This window comes from Penaeus chinensis, chromosome 29 (genome assembly GCF_019202785.1).
Source record: "Penaeus chinensis breed Huanghai No. 1 chromosome 29, ASM1920278v2, whole genome shotgun sequence".
Taxonomy (NCBI): domain Eukaryota; kingdom Metazoa; phylum Arthropoda; class Malacostraca; order Decapoda; family Penaeidae; genus Penaeus; species Penaeus chinensis.
The window spans coordinates 20,281,937-20,286,936 of NC_061847.1; the positions used below are offsets into that span (position 1 = coordinate 20,281,937).

The 5,000-nt window shown below is 38.0% G+C and overlaps 1 protein-coding gene across 2 annotated transcripts in view; it reads left to right on the forward strand.

The window, feature by feature from the left end:
• Positions 1-5,000, forward strand: part of LOC125040726 (muscle M-line assembly protein unc-89-like) — a 75,712-nt gene that overhangs the window by 405 nt on the left and 70,307 nt on the right. The window lies entirely within an intron of this gene.

The window sequence follows — 5,000 nt, forward strand, 5'->3', positions numbered from 1 at the left end:
TTTCATAAAAGAGCTATGTGGGAAAAGCTATGCATATCTAGTGATCAAGCCAATCCAAACTCCAAAAGTAAAGCTCAAAGTAAAGTTCAAAGGCGAGCGGAGGGGCTCAGCGCTCCGTTGTCCATGTTGCTCACAGAGGCCAGTGCTGACTGCGTGTGCGAATCCTGGAAAGTCTTGTCTAACCTCTTGTTCTTCGTGAAGAACTGCGCGGAAATGTTATAAATGTCCTAATAACTGTGTATACCAACGTATTTAAAATGCATCTCCACTAAATTATATAAAACCAAAAAACTGTACAAAAAACACATTTAATAAACTATCTAATTAGATAATATCTCTCATAAAACGAACTGCCAAATTAAAAATGCGAAGGAAAAATACAGATATCTACTGGTTCGTGATTCTAAGCCCCCTGGATGTTATCGGTCTGTTTATTTTTGTGGTTCTTGTGGAGGCCCAGGAAAGAGCCCGCCGGAACAAGTGATATTTTTTGAATGAGTGATTATTTTTGAGATTTAGTCTCGCCGTGTACTAAGGATTTTATTTAATTTTTCTTGGAGAGAATCGCTGCAAAGTAATTACACAAAAGGAAGTAGAATGGTATATAACCTTCCTGTTTACTGTTTCCTCCTTCTTTTCAAAGCTTTAGAGTAAGAATTAGACTCCATTTCAAGTGACTAAAGCTCTATTGATGAGGGTACAGCTAATTATCTCTCAGGGTACATCGGCTTGTGGCAAAGGGAGCAGTGTAGTAAAATGTCTCGTCAATTAAAGGTTTCAATTCTCTTTGCCTTTGGGGAGATTTTGAGATAATAGACAGTTAAAGGGAGGAATTCTAAATATGTACGAATAGGTAGTATGAGGAATTAGATTAGACTAGTGAGGGAATATAATGATAATGAAGATATATCAGCATATATTTCTTAAAGCTTTCAATTGAGATTTTGAGGAAATGTCTGGTTATAGGTATAGGTATAGTTTAAGGGTAGAAAGTTCGAAGTATATACGAGTAGGTGGTATTAGTTATTAGTCTTTAAGAAAATATAAAATGGGAATTATACAGAACACAATTCTAGGGTTTTGAAGAAATATAAGGGTTAAGGCATTCTCAAAAAAAAGCTCCCAGAAAATGTTGAAGATGATGATAGGGTATTTATCCATACAGTAAGAGATAATTTGGATTGTATTGTAGCATAATAGTTTTACTCGAACTTCTATAGAGTAGTTCTGATAATTTTATTGACCCCAAGAGATAAATGAAGGCGAACATAACCAAGGGCAGTTTTTCTAGGCTAAGTTAGGGCAGTGCTTCAAGCTTTTTTGCTCTTTTCTCAGAATAGATTTCTAAACAATGTAATCTAATCCGCGTTTATGGAGTAAAAACAAAAAATAACGAAAGCTATATATTTTGTTTAAGTTATTTTCTTCACTTATCTTGATTTTTGATGTAGCGTGATGCCAGGTGAAGATAATAGGAACAGAATTTGCAAATTAATGAAAAAAAATATTTTAAAGGTTTACTTGAAGTCACTTGTGACAATAAAGTAATGACCAAACTAAGATTACTTAACTTTTATCGTCTTCGTTCTGTGTGTGTACGCTCCTATGTTTCCTGTTCTCGATTTTGTGTTTCCTAAAGATTAAATAGTAAAGGAAGAATGTGTTCTTCAACCGGTGAAGAATTAATCGTTATCCATTGATATTAATCATACCAATGTATAAAATGTATGTGAAAATGTAATACAGTTCACTATAAATGTTTCACATTAAATATATATCATTTGGGAGTGGCAAATATATCAGGTCAGTTATCTTGATGAATAATCTCATCCACCATAATATAAAAATCAGGTGGATTGCGAAATAATCTCTATGAATTAAATTTGAATAGTCACGATAAAAAAATCAACCTAAATCACTAATAATCAGTAAAAAAAAAAATCAGATCTCTGTAAAATTCTTGAAATCATAGCCTCCCAAACGTTACTTCCCCCGCAAGTCCTTTGGCAAAGAGCGCACAGGTACACTTAAGTGCCCTGTCTTCCCGCTCGCTCGCCAAGTGGCAAGTCGTCACTCTAGATAAGGGAACGAGAGGGGATGAATGGTTCCCCTCAGAGGATGGTACACGATGAGGATAATGAAAAAGAAGATAATTCGGTTGCATAGCGATATATTTTATTGGAGTTCGTAAACGTCGTTGAAAAAAAGTCGAGTGGAGAGATTCGTGTGTTGGAGGCAATGTAGATATTTTAGAATTGAAGTAATTAAGAGTAAATGAAGTGTGAATGATTGCACGATAATCCGTGAGTGTGTCAAGGCTGATGAGTTTTACCGTGAGAAAGTGATTTTATTATATCTGTATTCAATTTTGATCCGAGCGCCGTCTAGTGTGATGTATTAAGTATATAATTAATTTCTGAATCTTAATGTAAGTCGAACGTTGTGCGAGTCATAACATGCAGTTACTCTTCACTTTAAACAATTAATATAATATCATGTAATTTGGTGAAGTATAGTATAAATTGTTTGATTTGCAAATATTGGAATTTATTATAAGAAATAGCTTATGTGTAAATGATTCATCATGGGAGTCCATGCGTGAGTAGTTTATATCTCTTGGCTTTAGTCATAAGAACAATCTCATGTGCAAAATTTTGATTTCTTGGGGCTCAGTCATTCAGTAATTATCTTCAAAAGAAAATCCCATTCACTCATTACATTATAGTAGCTCCATGCAGTTCATTCACTGTAGTAGTCATCTAAAGTATTTTATTGTTCTGTAATTGCAAATTGGAACTATTCAGATAATTCATAGATTACATAGAGATGTATCCGATATTTTCGAAACAACGATACTTTATTTGTATCACTAATACATGATATAATTATAAAGCCATCATATATTAGAACATCACGTTTAAAAGGATACAGCCACATTTACAGCCCCGCACCTTGAACATCAGTCATGCACCACTTGTATGTAAAATTCATGCATTTGTCACGGAGACTGAATCAGCTAAAGTAAAATGGAACTATTCGTGTCGTATCGGATGGTTTTCGAGATGGCTCCGCGATACCCTTGGTCTCCCGTTTCTGCCCCTCTCCCTTCTTTCCCCCTCTTTATTGCTTTATTACCTTATGCTAAGTCCTCTCTCGTTCTCCTCCACTCCCCTTCCCTCTTTCCTCTTCCCTCTTTCCCAGCTCTCCCCCCTTCCCCAGTCTTCTCCTCCCCCAGTTTCCACGCGCTCCCCCAGCTCGGCCAAGTGCCACTCGTGTTAAATCTGAACATGACCGGCAGAGCATCGAACCAGGGGCCGCTGCCAACTTCCGCCTCTCACTCCTCCCCTCTCCCCTGCTCTCCCCTCCTCTCCCAACGGCCCGTCCGTACGACTTGGGGGTGCCAGCCAGCTCCCTCCTTCCCCCCTCCCCTGCCCCTTCTTTCCCCTTCCCTCCTGCCCATCATTCCTCTCCCCCGAGGTGCCATCGGCGTGCCATATCTCGCCGGGTGAATTTATGAACTCTATTGGCTTTAATAGAGAGACTACGAGAGGAATGAATGTAGAATCCTTGATCTTCGGGAAGGGCGAGGGGGTCGCAGGGGGGTTGGCAGTGGCACTCATTTGGCACGTCCTGGGGCTATCAGGTGGCACCGATGCCTTCCCCGAGCGGCCCGAGCGCCACCCTCTACCCCACATGAACCTCTCGGCTCAAACCAGCTGTCTGCATTAGAAAAGATGATTCACTTCGGCCATTCAAAATACCCCAGTAGGCAGGGGAGGTTTATGCAAAGCGGAATTCAGCTCATTCGTCTCACCGAGTTCAGGGGTGTCGTTCAGTAAGACTTTATACCCATAATTACTTGACATATAAGATTTTTTTATCATTTAATCTTAAGAATGCGGAATCTAGTTTAGAAATTTGGATTTTTGAAGCACTATTTTGCTACCATTTAGTCGAAAAGATCAGACTGACATCAGACTAAAGATAAATGGACACAATAGATACACAGTTTAACAATTCCCACGAGCTGTTATGTTCATGTCAATATCTAGTTATTTTATGTAGAGAAACTAACTATAGCCAGGAACAGTGTTTACTGGAATGCAGTACAGATGTAACACACTTCAGATAAGCTCCTTCCACAGAAATGATACCACGCGCCATAAGTCTTGAACCTATTTTTATTCATTCAAATGTAATTTTATTTTTCTTGTCGTTAACTCTAACTTGCCTCCTGCCTTGGTGCATGCTAGATTAAGAAAACAAAGATAAATCCCTTTATACCACATGAAAGCAATTATATATACACACCAAAGACCTTGGTCGATAATATAATTTCTTATCAGAGAAATTCCAAAGCTTTGTACACACTCTTTAATCACTCCCACACACGGAAACTTAGAGTCTGAGCGTGGGTGTAGGTGTAAGCTCCTGGCCCATATAAACGACCTCGCCCACGCTGACACAGTAGGAAGGTTCCGCCCACGAAGAGAGAGTGAGGGCGTGCTGACTCGTGACAGACCACAAATAACCCAAGTAAGAACTTGAAACACCCACAACCACCTACATCTCCCCTTTATTCGTACAACTTTTTCCCTCTATTCGCACACATCTTCGTTGTGGATATTTTTTCTTTTTTTTTCCTGGATGCAAGCTTTGATTTATCTTACGACATGTCTCATTACTTCCGTTAAGATTATGATGATGATAGAATCAAGTATTTCGCGATAATTGAAGAGGGAAGTTGGGTGGTTCAAGAAAGTAAATTTTTTAAAACGGTATACGTTTTCTGCTCTCGTATGGTATTTGAATATATAAAAAAAATATGAAAAAGACTATAAACACATACACACACACACACACATATATATGCATATATATATATATAGATATATATATATGTATATATATATGTATATATATATATATATATGTATATATATGTATATATATATATATGTGTGTGTGTGTGTGTGTGTGTGTGTGTGTGCACACTTACA